The following is an 18,798-nucleotide window of genomic DNA, read 5'->3' as shown; positions in this document are numbered from 1 at the left end:
TTCTTAAAAACTTACTCAACAGATGTTAACATTCCAAGTCATTAGATATGAATTAATGTTCTTTCTACGAGTCACTCATTTCGAATGCAATGGTTTCATTACAGTTTTATTATTGTGGAAAAATAGGCATATGAAGTTTGCCATTTTAACTGTATTTTTTCTAGTAGGGTGTGTCTTTCCTTTCTATTTGAAAGACAGAGACAGAAAGAAATCTTCCATTCACTGGTTCACTCCCCAAAATGCCAACAACAGCCAGGACTGGGCCAGGACAAAACAGAGCTGAGAGAGGAGACGCTCGCTTCTCTCTGAGCGGACTACTCTAGCCATGTCACATAAGTGGACTCAAACAGCATTTGTCCTTTTCTGACCAAATGTTTATTTTACTTACCATACTGTTCAACATTCATGCATGTTGTGGCACGGGTCAGGATTTCCTTTCTCTTTAAGGCTAAGCAATATCCCATTGTGGGGGCCGGCACTGTGGCGCAGTGGGTTAAAGCCCTGGCCTGAAGCACCGGCATCCCATATAGGCACCAGTTCAAGACCCAGCTGCTCCACTTCCAATCCAGCTCTCTGCTAATGCACCTGGGAAAGCAGCAGAAGATGGCCCAAGTGCTCCAGCCCCTGCACCCATGTTGGAGACCGGGAAGAGACACCTGGCTCCTGGCTTTGGATAGGTGCAGCTCTGGCTGCTACAACCATTTGGGGAGTGAACCAATGGATGGAAGACCTCTCTATCTCTCAAATAAATAAAATCTTAAAAAGACCCATTTGCTATAGGTCTGCCTATGTATATTCTGTATATATGCATATTATCAACATAAAGAAAATATTTTCAAGAGTTAAGTGTTGGGGGTAGACATGTAGCCTCACAGTTGAGAGGCTACTTGAGGTTCCTGAATTCCCTAACAGCGTGTCTGGGTTTGATTCACAACCCCAACTCCCAATTCCAGCTTCCTGCAAATGTACACCCTGGGAGACAGCAGGTAATGCCCCAGGTATTTGGGTTCCTGCCACCCACGTGGGGGACATGGATGATGTTCCCAGATCTCAACTCCAGCCTGGCCAGGCTCTTGCTGCAACACTCGCCCCTCAAGACTGCCCCTGCCGATTAGCACCCTGGCAGTAGCAGGTGATGCATCAAGTACTTGGGCCCCTGCCACCCGTGTGGAGGACCCAGGTGGAACATCCCTTGCTCCTGGCTCTAGCCTGACCCAGCCCCATCTGCTGCAAGCATCTGGGAAGTCAATCAACTCTCTCCTCCCGCCCACCTTTCAAATACATGAAAATAAGTTTTTTTTTTTTTTTTAAAAAAGATTCAACAGCAAGCAAGACTTGTTACATAGTCTTTTGGAGCTGATAAAATAATTACAGTGAGATAAGTACTGTAAAGGAGAAGCACAACATAAAATTAGAGACCTAATTTAGGCTTGAAGATGAAAAAATGCCTCCCCTTGTAAATTTAAGATACAACCTGTAGAATAATTGAGAATTAGTTAACTGAAAGAGTGTGAGGGAAGAAGAGCTCTCCTGGTGGCATAAATGGCATGTGCAAAGGCCCCGTGGTAGGAAGAATAGTGGAGCTGAAGTTAGGAATGGAGACGTTGGAGAAGCAGGCAAGAAGCAGATCATTCGGAGTTGTCAACTGCAGTAAGGATTTTGTATTTAACCTCAGAATAGGAAATCAGAAAAAAAATTTTTATTTTATTGGACAGGCAGAGTGGACAGCGAGAGAGAAACAGAGAGAAAGGTCTTCCTTTACCGTTGGTTCACCCTCCAATGGCCGCTGCGGACGGCGCACCACGCTGATCTGAAGCCAGGAGCCAGGTGCTTCTCCTGGTCTCCCATGCAGGTGCAGGGCCCAAGGACCTGGGCCATCCTCCACTGCCCTCCCAGGCCACAGCAGAGAGCTGAACTGGAAGAGGGGCAACTAGAACAGAATCCGGCGCCCCGACTGGGACTAGAACCTGGGGTGCCAGCGCTGCAGGCGGTGGATTAACCTATTGAGCCGTGGTGCCGGCCCAGGCTCTTGCTCTTACAGTTATCTGGGGAGTGAACCAGTAGATAGGAGTGCTCTGTATGTCCCATCTCTGTTCTCTTGGTCTCGCTGCCTCTCAAATAGTGAAGGTGCCATCCCTGAAGAATGGTGCACAGACCTATAACCTATTAGTCTTCAGGGAGGTAAAAATCTCTCCCTTTCAACAGCTTGCCAAGAAGGCCCTCTGAGTAAACTCCTATTGACAGATATTTGGTCCCAGAACAGCTCTGTAACAGGGGGAAGGGGGGGTGTGGAAATCCAAGTGTTTATTATTTTGCGAGCTCCCCGCCAGGGGCCGGAGGGAGGAACTGGGTTTCAATCCACTTAAAAGAGCCCAAGAAGACATAGGAGTGAGCCCAGAAGGGATGGGCACTGGAGTTACCATGGCCCAAATTCCAGCTCAACAGACAGTCAGGGCGGAACCCGGGACAGGAGAGACAGGGCCTGGAGGAGACTACAAAAAGCGGGTTCTGTGAACCCAAGTTTCCATGCTTTGGAGGATAACGGAGGCATCTCCCCAGCGTCTGGCTGTGACAAACAAGCTGGAGCGGCCTGACGCTAAATAAAGCAACAGGAAAGGCAGGCCGCGTTGTCAGCAGCCCTCCGCCCCAGCGGGATGTTTTGACTGCCCGGCGAGCAGCCCTTGTCACCGAGAAGCGACGAGAGGCCGTCTCCACGCTGCCAACACCTCTCTCTGGGGTCTTCAGTTTGCAGAGACGCCAGCCCCGACTCCGCCTGCCCACAGGAGAACCTGGGAGCCCGCGACCAAGGCGCTTCTGCCCCGGTCCACACAGCCATGCAGAGGTCTCCGTGTTCACTCCTCTCCTCCTCGCTTTCTTTTAATGTGAGCTGAGTGCCAGTGCGCAGAGCCAGAGTAAAAACTAAAGCTCTCTGTCTGGCAGTGAACAGGTACACCACAAACAGCAGAGTCAATGTTCCACCCACTGCCTCCCACACACCCAGACGGCCCCAAACCCACCTGGAAGGACCAGCTTCTAGCAGGGGGACGAAGGCTGCATTGCTAGGCGTCCCGAGCCTGGTAATATTTGCTTTAGAACAACCTCTGCATAGAGGTCCCTCAGAAAGCACACATTTCCATATTTACTGGGGACTCTGTTTATTACAAGTGAGGTTAAGGAACCATTCTGTATCCTTGCTAAGTGAAAATAAGCAGGCTATCAAAGAACACAGCAGTCATCATAATATTAATAAGCATTTTTTTTGACAGGCAGAGTGGACAGTGAGAGACAGAGAGAAAGGTCTTCCTTTGCCTTTGATTCACCCCGCAATGGCCGCCGCGGCCAGTGCATCTCGCTGATCCAAAACCAGGAGCCTGGTGCTTCCTCCTGGTCTCCCATGTGGGTGCAGGGCCCAAGGACCTGGGCCATCCTCCACTGCACTCCCTGGGCCACAGCAGAGAACTGGACTGGAAGATGAGCAACCGGGACAGAATCTGGCACCCCAACTGGGACTAGAACCCGGGGTGCCAGCGCCACAGGCGGAGGATTAGTCTATTGAGCTGCGGCACCAGCCAATAAGCATTTTTTAACCATTGATTCTACATCGGGACCTGTGAGGTGACACAAGCAGAGAATGTGGTGCAAAGAAGGGAAATCACCAGGCTGACACAGCAGATGATCACCTCCGGGGAGGGAGGGAGGGAGGGAAGAAGGGATGGAGGAAGGGAGGCAGGCGCAGGGGAAGGCATCTCACGGCCTTTCCTATAGCTAGGCACTGCTCCTACCATATGCACATCTTATTTTCACCATTTGACAAGATGTGGCAAGACATTCATTGCATATAAAGAGGAAACATCCACGGCCAGCACCGTGGTACAGTGGGTTAAGCAGCTGTGATACTAGCATCCCATTTGAACGCCTGTTCAATTTTTAGCAGCTCTACTTCAATTCAGGTCCCTGTTAGTGTGAGTACCTGGGCCCCTGCCACCCATGTGGGAGAGCTGGATGGAGCTCCAGGCTCCTAGCTTTGGCCTGGCCCAGCCCCAGCCACTGGACCATGTGGGGAGAGAACCAGCAGATAGAAGATCTCTTTATCTCCCTCTATCTCTGTAACCACCTTTCAAATACATATATACATCTTTTTAAAAAAAAATCCACCTAAAGTAAACCTGATTTAAGAATTCCCTGGGGGCTGGCGCTGTGGCGTAGCAGGTAAAGCCACTGTCTGTAGACCCAGCATCCCATATGGGCACTGGTTCAAGTTACAGCTGCTCCACTTCCCATCCAGCTCTCTGCGATGGCCTCGGAAAGCAGAAGGTGGCCCAAGTGCATGGGCCCCTTCTACCATGTGGGAGACCCAGATGAGACTCCTGGCTTCAGAGTGGCACAGCTCTGGCCATTGTGGCCATCTGAGGAGTGAACCAGTGGATGGAAGACTCTCTCTCCCTCTCTTTCTCTCTCTTTGTGCTACTCTTTCAAATAAATAAATCTCAAAAAAAAAAAAAAAAAAAAAGGAATTCCCTGGCAGCTCCACCCACTCCCGCTAAGACCCTCCTGTTACAGAAAGCTACTCCAGCTGCTGACCGGCGTACACAGTGGTTCCTTGTGGGAGCAGCCATAGGGATGCTGTAGTGGAGCAAACACATAAGCTGTCATCCAAACCGGGCCACTTCAGAGAAGGAGGGCACAGGTGGGATGAGGACTTCTCTCATTGCATTAGGTCGTGTGGCCCAACTGTGGGTGACTGTTTTCCTTACACTCTATCGTGAGCCTTTCATACGGCTCCACAACCAGAGACTCAGCCAAGAACCAAAAATACCTGGACTGAACGTGTACACACTTTTATGCTTACTATTACCCCCAAAACAATACAGAAGGACAACTGTCGACATTGCATTTATGTTCTATTAGGCGTTATAACCTAGTTATGGTTTAAAGTACACAAGAGGATAAGTACAGACTATAAATACTTTTTAAAAAATTTTTTTCTTCTATCCACTGGTTCATTCCTCAGATGGCCCCAACATCAGTTACAAAGAGATAGAGAGAAATAGAGACAGAGAGAGAGAGACAGAAAGAGAAAGAGAGAGAGAAAGAGAGAGAGAAAGCTATCTCCCAGCACTGGTTCACTCCCTAAATGGCCACAATGACTATGGCTGGGCCAGGTGGAATCTGGGAGCTCTCTTGGGGTCTCCCGTGTGGGTAGCAGGGGCCAAGCACTCCGATCATCTTCTGCTTTTTCCAGGTGCATCTGCAGGGTGCTGGATGGGAAGTGAAGCAGCTGAGACTCAAACACACACCTGTGTTGCAGGTCAACACTTAACCCACTGAGCCCCAACACCACTTTATAGAATAGCCTAGGCATCCACCAATTCTGGTATCCACAGGGCCTCCTGGAACCAATCCCCCATGGATAATGTGATATGATTGTATACAAACATTTCACCTTTACATTTTAATAAGTACAGGGACAGTATTGTACACCACTTTTTAAGATAACAAAACCTGGGGGCCAATGCTATGGTGCAGTGGGTTAAAGCCCTGGCCTGCAACACCAACATCTCATATGGGCACCAGTTCGAGTCTCGGCTGCTCTACTTCTGATCCTGCTCTCTGATGTGGCCTTGGAAAGCAGCGGAAGATGGCCCAAGTCCTTGGGCCCCTACACCCAAGTGGGAGACCGGGAAGAAGCTCCTGGCTCCTGGCTTCAGATCATCTCAGCTCTGGCCATTGCGGCCATTTGAGGCTTGAACCAATGAATGGACGACCTCTCTCTCTCTCTCTGGCTCTCTCTCTCTCTGTAACTCTTGGAAATAAATAAAAACAAATCTTTTTGTTTAAAAAAAAAAAAAAGGAACGAAACCTGTACTTCTAACTCATGTGGGTTCTTTTCATTTAGATTATAAATCAAAGCTCACGTTAGTCCATCACAATCATAAACAGCTGACAGCCATGAACATGTCAGCCACTCAGATGCTCATGTTTAATGAAAGGGCTTGGAAACCACGCTGTGCGTCCCATGGCCTTGGCCACACAGGTGGCAAACCCAGTGGTTCTGCAACAGCTCCCTGGGGGCTGCCCTGGGGTTACTCAGCTGCTGCTCCACCTACAATGACTTCCGCTGTTCCCTGGAGCCAAATGACAGTTTCCAGGGCCCTGCGGCTATTCATAACTTTGTCCAACAAAACACACGCCAGAAGAACGTATGTGTTACCTTGGCCACACTGTGAACCAACACACAAACACCATTCCCATCCAGGCAAGACTATCAGCAAATAATTGAACTTGACTCAAAACCCAACAAGGGCAATCCTCGTAGGGGCAGCCTCGTCTGGACCAGCCTCGATGACTAAGGGACCTCAGGAAGTGGCACCGTGAATCAGCGAGAGACCTCCTTTCCTCTGACTCAATGCTGAGCTCATGCGCCCAGGTGGTGCAGGGGAATACCATGCTTCTGGGGGGGCCGCACTGCTCACCAACACACAGAACTAAGGAAACACGACCTCTGCCTCGGCTCCGTCACCCAGGTTTGCGGCCACTCTGTGGGATGCTTTCCAGGTGTTGTTTCCTATCCTAACAGAAAGTGCTCCGGATAATCGGCCCATCTTGAAGATGAAGAGGGGCAGGTGCTTGGCCGAGTGGTTAAGACACCAATGAAGACCACCTGTGTCCCACATCAAGTGCCTGCATCTGATTGCCAACTCCCAATTCCAGCAGCTTTCGAACAGCGCAAACACTAGGAGGCAGCAGTGGTCGGCTGGGTCCCTTCCACGCACACAGGGGACCTGGATGGAGTTCCCTGCTGAAGGTTTTAGCCCAGCCGGGTGACGGCGTTTGCAAACATGGGTGGGGGTGTGAACCAGCGGGTAGGAGTTCTGTGTATATCCATGTCTTTATCCCTCTCTGCCTTTCAACTTAAAAAAAAAAAAAAAAAAAAAAAAAAAAAAAAAACCTAGTAATTTAAAATTAACTCAGGGTGAAGAAACCAAGGCTCAGAGAGCTTGGTCGAGTCCCACAGTTGCGTTTCCACTCTATGTCCCCATACGCTGTAACACGGAAGCACTTCAATGCTGCCAAACACTTGGCAAGCCTCCTAAGCATCAATTTTACTATTTTTTTCCACTTTAATTAAGATAAGCTCTATCAGTAGTAGCAGAGCTTTTAAACATTTCTTTCAGGGGGCCAGCATGGTGGCATAGCAGGTTAAGCCCACCTACGATACTGGCATCCCATTTGGGCACCAGTTCAAGACCAGGCTGCTCTACTTCCTATCCAGCTCCCTGCTGATGCACCTGGGAAAGCCATGGAGGGCAGGCCAATGCTTGGGTCCCTGTACCCATGTGGGACACTGGAAGAAGCTCCCGGCTTCAGCCTGGTCCAGCCCTGGCCATTGCAGCCATCTTGAGAGTAAATCAGCAGATGGATGCTGTGTCTCCATCTCTCTGTGACTCTACCTTTCAAATACATAAAAAAAAATTTTTTCATTCCATTCCCTCCATCAATTCTGTTCACAGACTGGAGATAGTATCTCCTAACACGTTACCGCCTACAGCTCTGTTCATTAGAGCTGCAGCGAATTTTCTGCCCAACACAAACAGGTCTAACACAGACTCTTGACTTCGGAAGGCACTGATGTTTTTTTTTTCCAAGCAGTGTCTCCAGTGTGGCCTCAGAGATGAGTCGCTGTGTTTCTTGGGGCCCCCTAACCCTTCCATAGGAACGAGAGCCTCAGTGGCTGCACAAGGCCCTGTGGTTCCCGGGGCTGGAATTGGCCCAGCTAACTCCACTGCAGGACTTGGGAGCCTCTTCACTTAGAAGCACTGCTGGCAATTTGCATTTTTTACCACTAGGTGGATGGTAGTACTTTACATGAGGGTCCTTTGGACACCTTGTGGAAAATGGAATTACAAGTTTATTTTGGTGCAAAAAAATTAGTACACCTGTGTGTCTAAGAATTCTTCAAAAAGTTCAGGTAAAAGGCACATGTGACAAGCCTATGCATGGATTTCAACAATGTTTTATACCAAAATAAAGTTACCTTTTAATTGTATTTTTCCATGAACTTTGTGAAGTCCCCATGTATACTAATGGTTTATTGAGTAACTAGGAAACTTTTCCCAGCAGCTGATAATACAAAGTTTATCAAGTCAGTTACATCAGCTTTTACTAGAGACCATCACTCCACTGAAAAATAGGACTTCATTTAAGTGGGGTGAGATAGTAAAAAAGTGGTTAAAAATAGTTGTAATACAAAACCCCCTTCCAATATGCTTTTGTAAAACTAACCTCCTGCTTAAAAAAAAATAAGAGTAACTCATCTGACTTCAAACAAAGAAAAACCTTTTCCGTGGCGTTATCATCTGGTGCCCTTCTCAGTGTACTTCAGTTCCCACTGACTGCTCCCGAGTCTCATCGGTTTGGGTCTAGCGTCACGTTTTTTCTCTCGTTGTGACGAGTCTCAGACAGCCCATGTGGCCCAGGCTGGAAGCAGCCACGGCTCCCTGCAGCAGCAAACGCCCGTCCTGCACACCCGTGGACAGGCCTCACCCCTCGGGCCCTCCTCAACCTGACGTGCTGCTTGTGTGAGCGCAGACTTGAAAATGGAAATAGGTGGGTTTTTTATTTGCTCTGCTTCCTGGCGAGTATCCCCAGGATTGCTCTTCTAGTTATGAATGATTCCTTTCTCCCAGAATACCTTTCCGTTCTAATCCTGCACCCCTGAATCCCAGAACCAGCGTAAAACTAGATTAACAAGCAGCATATTGTGCTTACATACACTAAGCATTTTACATGAATTCACTCATTTTAAGCTACAACACACCAAATGCTAGATATCATCTATAAAACATCCATAATCAGCTCCCACCCTCCTTCCTGAATACTGTAGCAAAGCACCTATTAAGTGACAACGAGAGAGAGAGACAAAGATAAAGAGATCTTTCATCCTCTGGTTCACTACCCAGATGGCCACAGTGGCTGGGGCTGGGCCAGGCTGAAGCCAGGAGCTTCTTCCGGGTTTCCCACATTGCTGCAGGGGCCCAAACATTTGGGCCATCTTTTCCCAGGCCATTAGCAGGGAGCTGGATTGGAAGTGGAGCAGAAGAGACTAGAACCAGCATCCCTATGGGGTGCTAGTGTTGCAGGCGGCGGCTTTACCCACTGTGCCACAACACTGGCCTCTGAATGACTTATAAAATAGACAGTTTATGTGCCCACACCTATCTGACACATTCATACGCGTGAATACGTCATCACCTATACGGACGTTGCCTCACCTCTCGCTGGAGCCTTCGCTCTTTCGCCAGGAAGCGTGTGTCTCTCTCAGGCCATCTTCCCTCTATCACACTGGTATTCCCAGCTGCTCGGGAGCGTGGCTCTCTGACCGGCAGCACAACACCAACGAAGAGCTTGCCCGAGAAGCAGAGCCCCGTGCTCCCTCCCCACCTACCCAATCGAATCCGCCTCTTAACAAGATGCAGCTGAGCCCTGGATAGGTTACTGTTGGAGGAGCCTGGCCCTTCCTTGTCCTGACTCCTTAGGAAGATCCCCCGGGGGGAAGGACCTGAGCATCGGGAAAGACTTAGCAAAGCCCAAAGTCAAGGGGCAGGGAGGGCTGATGTAGCATCTATTTGGAAGGTGTCTGGCCAGCTAAATAGGAACTGTGCTTCTCCATAGTCAGTAGCGCTAATGGAAATTCCTGGGAGGCCTTGTTTTAGCCTGGGCACCTGCACTGAGCTCAACAGACCAAACCAATATAAAAGGCAATCACAGTAAATGAGCTGCTTGTCGGCCGCAGGAGGTCCAAGAGCCAGTTAACTGAGCTGTCACCAATGCAGCGGATGGTTGACAAGGCTGTAGCCAATTGGGTTGCTACTCAAGCCTCACCTGCACCCATCCGGAAGTGCCGTCTGCTGGTTGGAGTTCACAGAAGCACCCCTGGTTCTGGGGGAAGCTCGGTTGACAAAATCTCTTTCATGTTGCTCCACTCAGATAAACACTGCTGAATGTACTTGACCTTGGGAATTTCACTTTGAGCAGTAGTCAAGGCAGAGCCATTCTCTCTGGGTCTTGGGAGCAAATCTCCTTGCCCTGATGCAAGAGAAACCCAGGCACTGATAGCAGGAAACTAGAGGGTTTTTCTCTCATATTTGATCCTACGGTCAGAGATGCCTGATCAACGTGACCCAACACCCGCTCGTCCGGCTAACCAGCCACACAAAGCAGGAACGCATCCAAAGGTTGCCCATAGGGCACTGTGTGGCTGTCTCCAGTTGGTTGGCACCTGATCTTTTGTAGGGAAGTGTGGACTTTAGGGCAGGCATCACAGACTCCCTCCAGTATCTGGCTCTGGCTCCCAGGCCAATCCCTTTATACTGGACACTTAATGCAGACTGAGGCCTGAAATACATTCCTCACATGCCGATGTTGTCGGGATCTGCCGAGCCATGTGTTTGTGAAATGAAGGCGTGGAGGAGGAGCTGCCTTGCAAGAGGTTACAGCTGCTGCCTCCCTGGCTGCCCCAGCCTCTGTCCTGAGTGGTCCCAACGTCGGGGCTCACAGCTTTGTGCCTAGGAGAAGGGAGGGACATCAGTGGCAAACAGAAGGTGAGAGGAGGCGTAAGGGGATGGCAACTGCACAAGGATTTCTGGCCCTGCAGCAACACTAAGAAGGTAACTCAGGGCCTTGAATGCCTCTTTCCAATAACCTATCACTGGGGTCCCTGTTTAATGTTCTGCCTTAACATTTTAAAAAAGAATATAAATGAGATAACGACAGGAATTACAGTTAATAGGCTTTGTGATATCCTCAAACTTTGTTCAAGGAAAGACAACATTCAGAAGACGAAGGACATCTGTCATATGGGCCTTGGCTTTGCAAAATGCGAATCTATGTGTGTGGCTGCATTTCAAACGATCAACGTGCTACTGTTAGAACTTTCTTCCAGAGTGTTTTCTCAATCCAGTCCTTGAGGTCTCTGCCCAAGAAGTCTTTTGAAAAAGCAAGCTACCTTCCACGTTACAATCCTCTGTGCGTTGCTCCCGGTCAGAAGGGTGTGCAGGTCCACCTGCCCCAAGTGCCCCAGAAGGAGGGGACATCTGTACACGGTGGTTAGTGTCATCTCAGTCCCAGGCTGCATAGGTATGACTACACATTAACTTTTCCGGGAATACAATGACAGTGTACATCAAGAGACAAGTGTACGTCTTGGCATCCAAAATGTTGGCCAGTGTTGCTCACTACTGCAGAGATCCATGTCATGAAGGCCCTGTGGCTATTTAAGTGAGGGGCACAGCGCACCTTTGCCGGTCTGCATTGCAAGCCGTCACATCTACGCTAATTCCAGGTCTAGGCACAAGTGTCTGACGACTCCAGTGTCCCTTCTAGGAGGTCATGCCCACACATCACATACACAAGCACGTCTCCTTACCCTTACCAAGGCATCCTATTGGTTTTCATGTGTGCAGAGAAGTTACCTTACAAGGATACTTCCAAAACCTCATGGAAAAATAAATTTATCTTTTAGTTTCATTTTTCTAGGAACTTCAAAATTACTCATGCATCTGTAAATTACAACTCAATGTACTAAAAGGAACAATACAGGCCGGCGCTGCGGCTCAATAGGCTAATCCTCCGCCTGCGGCGCTGGTACCCCAGGTTCTAGTCCTGGTTGCTCCTCTTCCAGTCCAGCTCTCTGCTGTGGCCTGGGAGTGCAGTGGAGGATGGCCCAAGTGCTTGGGCCCTGCACCTGCATGGGAGACCAGGAGGAAGCACCTGGCTCCTGGCTTCAGATCAGTGCAGTGCACCGGCCCTAGCAGCCATTTGGGGGGGTGAAGCAACAGAAGGAAGACCTTTCTCTCTGTCTCTCTCTCTCTCACTGTCTAACTCTTCCTGTCAAAAAAAAAAAATGTCAACATATGAAGCCTTAAACCATATCCAAACTATAGCACACAGTAGGACCCAAGTCTGTCTTTTTCACCTAATTTCCACCACACTCCTCTTCATCACCACCTCCTACAAACACACACACACACACACACACACAGCTCCAAGCCCGTATGGACATGCAGCATTCTCTGAAACACAATGCACACTGCAATTCATTAAGCTTTTTATTAAAGATTTATTTACTTGAAAGATAGTTACAGAGAGGTAGAGGCAGAGAGAGAAAGAGGTGTTATATCCACTGGCTCACTCCCCAGATGTCCAGGAGCCAATCCAAAGCTGCACCAGTCTGAAGCCAGGAGCCAGGAGCTTCTTCTAGGTCTCCCACGCGGGTGCAGGATCCAAACACTTGGGCCATCTTCTATGGCTGTCCCAGGCCATAGCAGAGAGCTGGATTGGAAGTAGAGCAGCCAGGTCTCAAACCAGCGCCAACATGGGATGCCAGCACTGCAGGTAGTGGCTTTACTCCCTATGCCACAGTGCCAGCCCTTCCTTAAGCTTTTACTGAGCACCTACTATGTGCCAAATATTGTGCTATGCCTACCAGCAACTTGGGAAACCTACATCCTTCCATTCTCTCTGGTTGTGCTGATACTAATACTCTCATCAGAAACTCTCATCCATGTCTTTATTAATTCAAAGGCCATTAACTGAGTGCATGATGGGCACCACACTTTGTGCTGAGGTCTAAAAAAACAAAAACAAAATAGACAGATGTCTACCTTGTAGGTCGGAGGGCAGTGAGCACTGTGTAGGTACAGGCAGAAGCGCCGACTCTCACACCTCATCAAGACCAAGGATGGCTTTGTTGAGAAAATAATGCTGGGGCTATGGACGGGTACAGGATGTGTGCCCATGACAGAGACAAAGGTCAGATCACAGGGGCCGTGGAGGCTGGGTTTCCTGGCTGATGCTCCTTTTAACAGCACCTAGCTCACTAAAACAAAGAAGAAATGACCATTAGGATACAGATGCCTGTTATGGAATCCAGTAAAAAACAGAACAGCCAGGCCTCAGGAAGCCTGGAACACAGCCAGTTCCAGGTTCTTAGCCACCGAAGGTCACAGTCCTTCACTTCAAAGCTCTGGGATGAACACGACTCAGCTCCCACGAGCCTGACCTTGTGGTTCATGGTTTGAATGCAAAATAGGTTTGACTGACCCGGCTTTGGTCAAGGGTGCATTCCTGGTCCAATCAGCTGTGGTCAGGGGCAAGCTCCGGTGTCAAAATGCTCAGAGAACTGAGGTCTTGGGTGTGGTGCACAGTCTCAGAACTGTCCACCTTGGTCCAAAGTATGACTACCCAAGGGTGAGGACGAAGAATCATGTTCCAATGTATGAGTTAAAGATGCTGTTGTCTACAAGTTACATAAATCATGTTACGGCGGCTTATGCAAGTACAAATGAATTATTCTGACATAGCAAGAAACCCAGCCATGGTCATGACCGGTATTAGTTCAACAACTCAACAGTCCTAAGGCTGGTGTTTCTATAATTCCCTTGGCTTCTCCCTCATGGTCATGTGGTGCTGTTGTAAATCCAGTTGTCACAAACACATTCAAGATTTCAAAGGAAGGAAGACTGGAGCAAAACATGTCCCTGCCCTTTTAACAGGAGTGTGCACAACACTTCCCCAAAACCTCCTAGGAGAATTCTACTGAGTTATCTTAGCCACACTTTCTCTTTCTCTTAAAGATGTTATTTATTTGAGAGGGAGAGTTACAGACAGAGAGAGCGAGAGACAAAGAGAAAGGCCTTCTATCCATTGGTTCACTCCCCAAATGGCCACAACGGCTGGAGCTGGGCCAACCCAAAGGCAGGATCCATAGCTTCTTCTGGGTCTCCCACACAGGTGCAGGGGCCCAAACACTTGGGCCATCTTTCACTGCTTTCCCAGGCCATTAGCAAGGAGCTGGATCAGAAGAGGAGAAGCCAGGACGTGAACCAGCGCCCCAACGGGATGCTGGCACCGCAGGCAGAGGCTTAGCCTACTACACCACAGTGCTGGCCCCCTTAGTCATGCCTTTTCATATGACCACTGCTCACAGCACTGGGCAGGCAGGAAGCAGAGTCACTGCTGTGGCTTTTGGTCAGTCAAGTCCTAGAACGAGACACTTGGGGACCTTGAGCATCGCGTCTGCTGAGTGATGCTGACCTTGTTGTATTCACAGTCTTGCATGTGTATGCGATCTGTGTCTTTTTTTTTTTTTTTTGACAGGCAGAGTGGACAGTGAGAGAGAGACAGAGAGAAAGGTATTCCTTTTCCGTTGGGTCACCCCCCAATGGCTGCTGCGGCCGGTGCACCGCGCTGATCCGAAGGCAGGAGCCAGTTGCTTCCCCTAGTCTCCCATGCGGGTGCAGGGCCCAAGGACTTGGGCCATCCTCCACTGCCTTCCTGGGACACAGCAGAGAACTGGCATGGAAGAGGGGCAACCGGGACAGAATCCGGCGCCCCGACCGGGACTAGAACCCGGTGTGCCGGCGCCGCAGGTGGAGGATTAGCCTATTGAGCCGCGGCGCCGGCCCTGTGTCTTACTTCTAACCAATTCAGCGAGACAAAATGATGAACTGTCACTCCTGGTTCTATTATAAAAGATCCTCTCTGGCCAAGACTCAGACTCACGCCCCAGACGCTGTCCCTGGCTCACTGTGAACATGTAAGAGCCCATGCTGGAGGCCCACGTGGAAAGGAGGCTGCCAGGGTAGGCAACGTGGGTGGTTGCCACCATTCTGGTTTTTCTCCCTTTTTCCCAACAGCTCTTCTGTTCAAATGCCCCCTACACAAACAGGGACCTGTGTACCCCTCTCAGTTCCGGCCCTGGGGGCAGAGCACAGGACACACAGTGAAGCCGCCAGCCCCTCCCCCACGCCCCTGTTAGCAGCACAACGTCAGTTCAGTGTTGCCTAAGCCAGTGCGTTTGGAGTGAGCCTCAGCACGAATGCAGGAGGTGCCACACGGAGACAATTTTTCCCCCTGGAGGTGACGGAGCAACCACGTAGCCCTGAGAGCAGCAGGTGGCACCTGAAACCACAGAATGAGACAGCCTCACGGGGAACCAGGGAGCCTGACACCTGCCAACACTGTGATGCTACTACATCAAATCTCACTCATTCCTCTCATCCAAGAATTCGCTATATTGGTCCACTTTGGATTTTCCCCTTCCAGTCCAAACTATCCTAGTAAATGCAGTCAGCAACCTAAAATAACATATGAGGATACTTCAAAAAGTTCATGAAAAAATGGAATTAAATTTAAGTTTAGGGGCAGGCATTGTGGCATAGCAGGTTAAGCAACTGCCTGCAGCACCAGCATCCCACATGGGCCCCAGTCTTGGAGTCTCAGCTGCTCCACGTCTGATCCAGCTCCCTGCTAATGCCCTGGGAAAGCAGAGGAGGATGGCCCAAGTGCTTGGGCTGCTGCACCTGTGTGGGAGTCCCAGAAGAAGCTACTGGACCCTGGCTTTGGCCTGGCCCAACTTATGCTGTTGTGGCCATTTGGGGAGTGAACCAGAGAATGGAAAATATCTCTCCCTACTGCCCCAGTTCCCCTACCCTGTAACTCTATCAAATAAATAAAATCTTTTGAAGAAGAGAAGTTTATGGGCAGGCATTTGATGCAGCAGTTAAGACTGCTTGAGAGATATGCCTCCCACACTTGATGCCTGGGTTCAACGCCCAGCTCTGTTGTGGACTCATGTGCACCCTGGGAAGCAGCTGGCAATGGCTCAAGTACTTGGGTCCCTGCTAAACACATGGGACACCAGACTGGGCTTCTGGTTCACGGCTTTGACCTCAGCTCTTGTGGACATTTAGGGAGTGAACAAGCAGAGGAAAGCTCTCTTTCTTTCTCTATCTCTGGTTCCTCTGTCTCTGCCTTTCAAATAAATACCAACAAATAAATAACATTTCTTAAAATGATATTTCAGTGCAAAAACATTTGAAACCCTGGGGCATTTTCTTTTCTCTAAATGCATTATTGCCCACGTCTTTCCCTACAGGCTCATGGCAGGACATAAAGGTTCTAGTTTATCTTGTATTCCAAGGGCAACATGTAGTTGCTTAATAAATAGCTGTTGATTAAGAATCTATCCTGCATGACGCACTGCATCACAATTCCTGTCCCTTTAATTTCTACCTGGAGCTGATGGCAAAGGGCCTAAAACTGGTTAGAATTCTTTAGTCCCAATGACAGAGCACTGAAAAGTTTCCAATTTTGGGAGTTAACATAGGAAAGCTTTGATTTCCTTTTAAGATAAATATCATCTTTTATTTTTCCTTTTTTTCTCTAAATAATTAGTTACACTCAGGATCTGTTCCCGTCTGACTGATGGGCACCTTCCAGGTACTCAGGGTGGCAGCAGTTGGCCCCTGTGGGGCACTGGGCACTAATGCAGTGGGTTCACAAGCACCACGTACTGACATGTGCACCTGCTAACACCAGTACGCAGCCAAAACACCTTGTTTTTCATTCAGTTTGCAATCATAAAGTGTGCTAATAGTCCAGGACTCACTTACCCTGTCCTTTTGGACTCTTCGTAGTTCTTCAAAGCAAACTCCCAGGGAGCTGGCAAGGTCTGTAACACAAAGGAGGCCTCGTCTCACACAGTGCTCCCCTTTACGATGATTGGCTTATGTGGAAAACAGCACGTGTGCAAGATTACTGGAAGAAGACTTGGTCCCTGATGCAGGTTCAAGGGTGTCTCCTCCAAGAAGGCTATGTTGGAGCCCTCATCACAAGACCCTCAGAAAATGGCCTCATAGGGAAGTAGAGCTGTGGCAGAATTAGCTGGGTCACATACCTGGTCACACTCCAAGTGAAGGGCTGGGCCCCCAATCCAACGTGACCACTGTCCTTGAGAGATGGAAGTGGGAAGAGGCGACTCTTAGGCAGAACGCCACGTAGCCACGAAGGCAGAGATCCACGCACTGCAAGCCATGGAGGCCAAACTGACAGCAAACCACCAGACACTAGGAAGAGAGGAGGGTCCCCTGCACATTTCAGAGGGAGCAGCCCTGCCAGCCCCCAGGGCTGTGAGACAACGCATGTCCACTGTCTGTAGAACTTCGTGACGACAGCCCTTGACTTTCAAAACCACATCGCTTCAATTGCAGAAACGTGGGGGAAACGAAGCCAGCAGACAAGCCCATTCATGCACAGTGGGCTTGGGGAGGAGGACCACCTCTCACCACAAGCCACGTGCGACAGTGCCTCTTTCTAGGTCTCTGCCATCTGTCTCTTGTGCTTGCGCATGGCACCACCTCAGATCCCCCAGAGCTCAGAGTGATGTGGGCGGGGTCATCTCCCCTGCTTCTACAGAGGCCAGAGGGATCAGACCACAAGCCAGAAGCTGGTCATCGGTCATAGACCCAACACACTTTCTGTTCCTCTCTCTTTTCCTTTGGCATTCAAATCCTGGTGATAGGGCAGGCATTTGGCACAGTGGTTGAGACACTGATTGGAAGATCCACTTGTCATTATCAAAGCCCCTGGGTTCAAGTCCCAGCTCCCCTCCTAGTTCCAGCTTTCTGCTAATGTGCGTGCTGGGAGGCAGCAGCTGATGGCTCAAGAACTTTGGTTCCTGCCAGCCATGAGGGAAACGCAGACAGAATTCCTGGCGCCTGGCTTTGGCCTGGCCCAACTCTGGGTGTGTGGGGACTTGGGGAGTGAACCATGGACCTGAGTTACTTCTCTTTCTGACTTTCAAATAAAATGAAAATAAGTTTTAAAAATCAGGGGGCAGATGTGTGAGGCAGTGAGTGAATCATGGCTTGGGGTGCCCACACTGCATATGAGAGTGCCAGGCTCCTCCACTTCCAATCCAGCGTCCTGCTAATGCATACCCTGGGAGGCAGCAGGTGACAGCTCAAGAATTTAGGTCCCTGGCACCAACTTGGGAGACTTGGATTGAGTTCCTGGCTCCTGGGTTCAACCTGCCCTGTCTTGGCTGTTGTGTGAGCATTTGGGAAATGAACCAGCAAATCAAAGCTCACTCTCTCTCTCTCTGCTTTTCAAATAAATTAAAATAATTAAGTATCTACCCTACCATAGGTGATAAAACAATGAATAAAACACTTCGCCTGCCATTGATAAAACACAGAAATGTGCCAACCTCATAGGAATCCTTCTATAAAGCAAGGATGCGAGCCCTGGGAGATATACCTGTCGCTCAGAAAAAAATATTTTCCTAGGGTTATCTTCCCTAACAATAAGAACCGAGTAAGCAGCTGACAAGCACACGAACAGCTTAGTCATCATCTCACTTCTACACTCTCCCTGCACGGTGCCCACAAGGGCCTTGCATCATGAACTCCACCTGTCTCAAGAGCTGCTTTAAAATCACCCAGCCTGGCCCCCGGAAACCCTGGCGTCCCCCTTTGGGGACAGCACCGCGACTGTCCCAGTGGTGTCCTCTGTCCTACAGGCTGCACAAGCGTGGCTCTGCTTCACACCCAGGCTGTCGGTGATCTTCAGGAGCTTCCAGGGTTCCCGCCCCGGCTTTGGTAAGCAGGAAGCCCGATGTCAGAGGGGCATTCATTCTGCTCGGCTCAGCAGGAGCCGCCCCCCCGTCTGCCCTCGCCACAGCAGTTACCTGCGGGTGGACACTCGCCCAGGGCTGGCTCAATCAGAGCTGTGGTACGGGTGTGATACTGGGGCTGGGGTGTTGTCAGTAGACAAAGCTGAGCTTCCAAGCAGACACACCAAGGCGAGGATACGATAGGGAGCCTTCCCCTACCCCACACTCAAGTGGGCCTGCCACCTTTCAGTGGCTCCAGCAAGCACTTTAAGAAAGGAGCGCAGGCACATGGTGTAGCAGTTAAGGCTGCACTCGGGACACTGTGGCCCATACCACAGTGCCTG

Source organism: Lepus europaeus, chromosome 6 (genome assembly GCF_033115175.1).
Source record: "Lepus europaeus isolate LE1 chromosome 6, mLepTim1.pri, whole genome shotgun sequence".
Taxonomy (NCBI): domain Eukaryota; kingdom Metazoa; phylum Chordata; class Mammalia; order Lagomorpha; family Leporidae; genus Lepus; species Lepus europaeus.
This window is presented reverse-complemented; position numbering follows the sequence as displayed.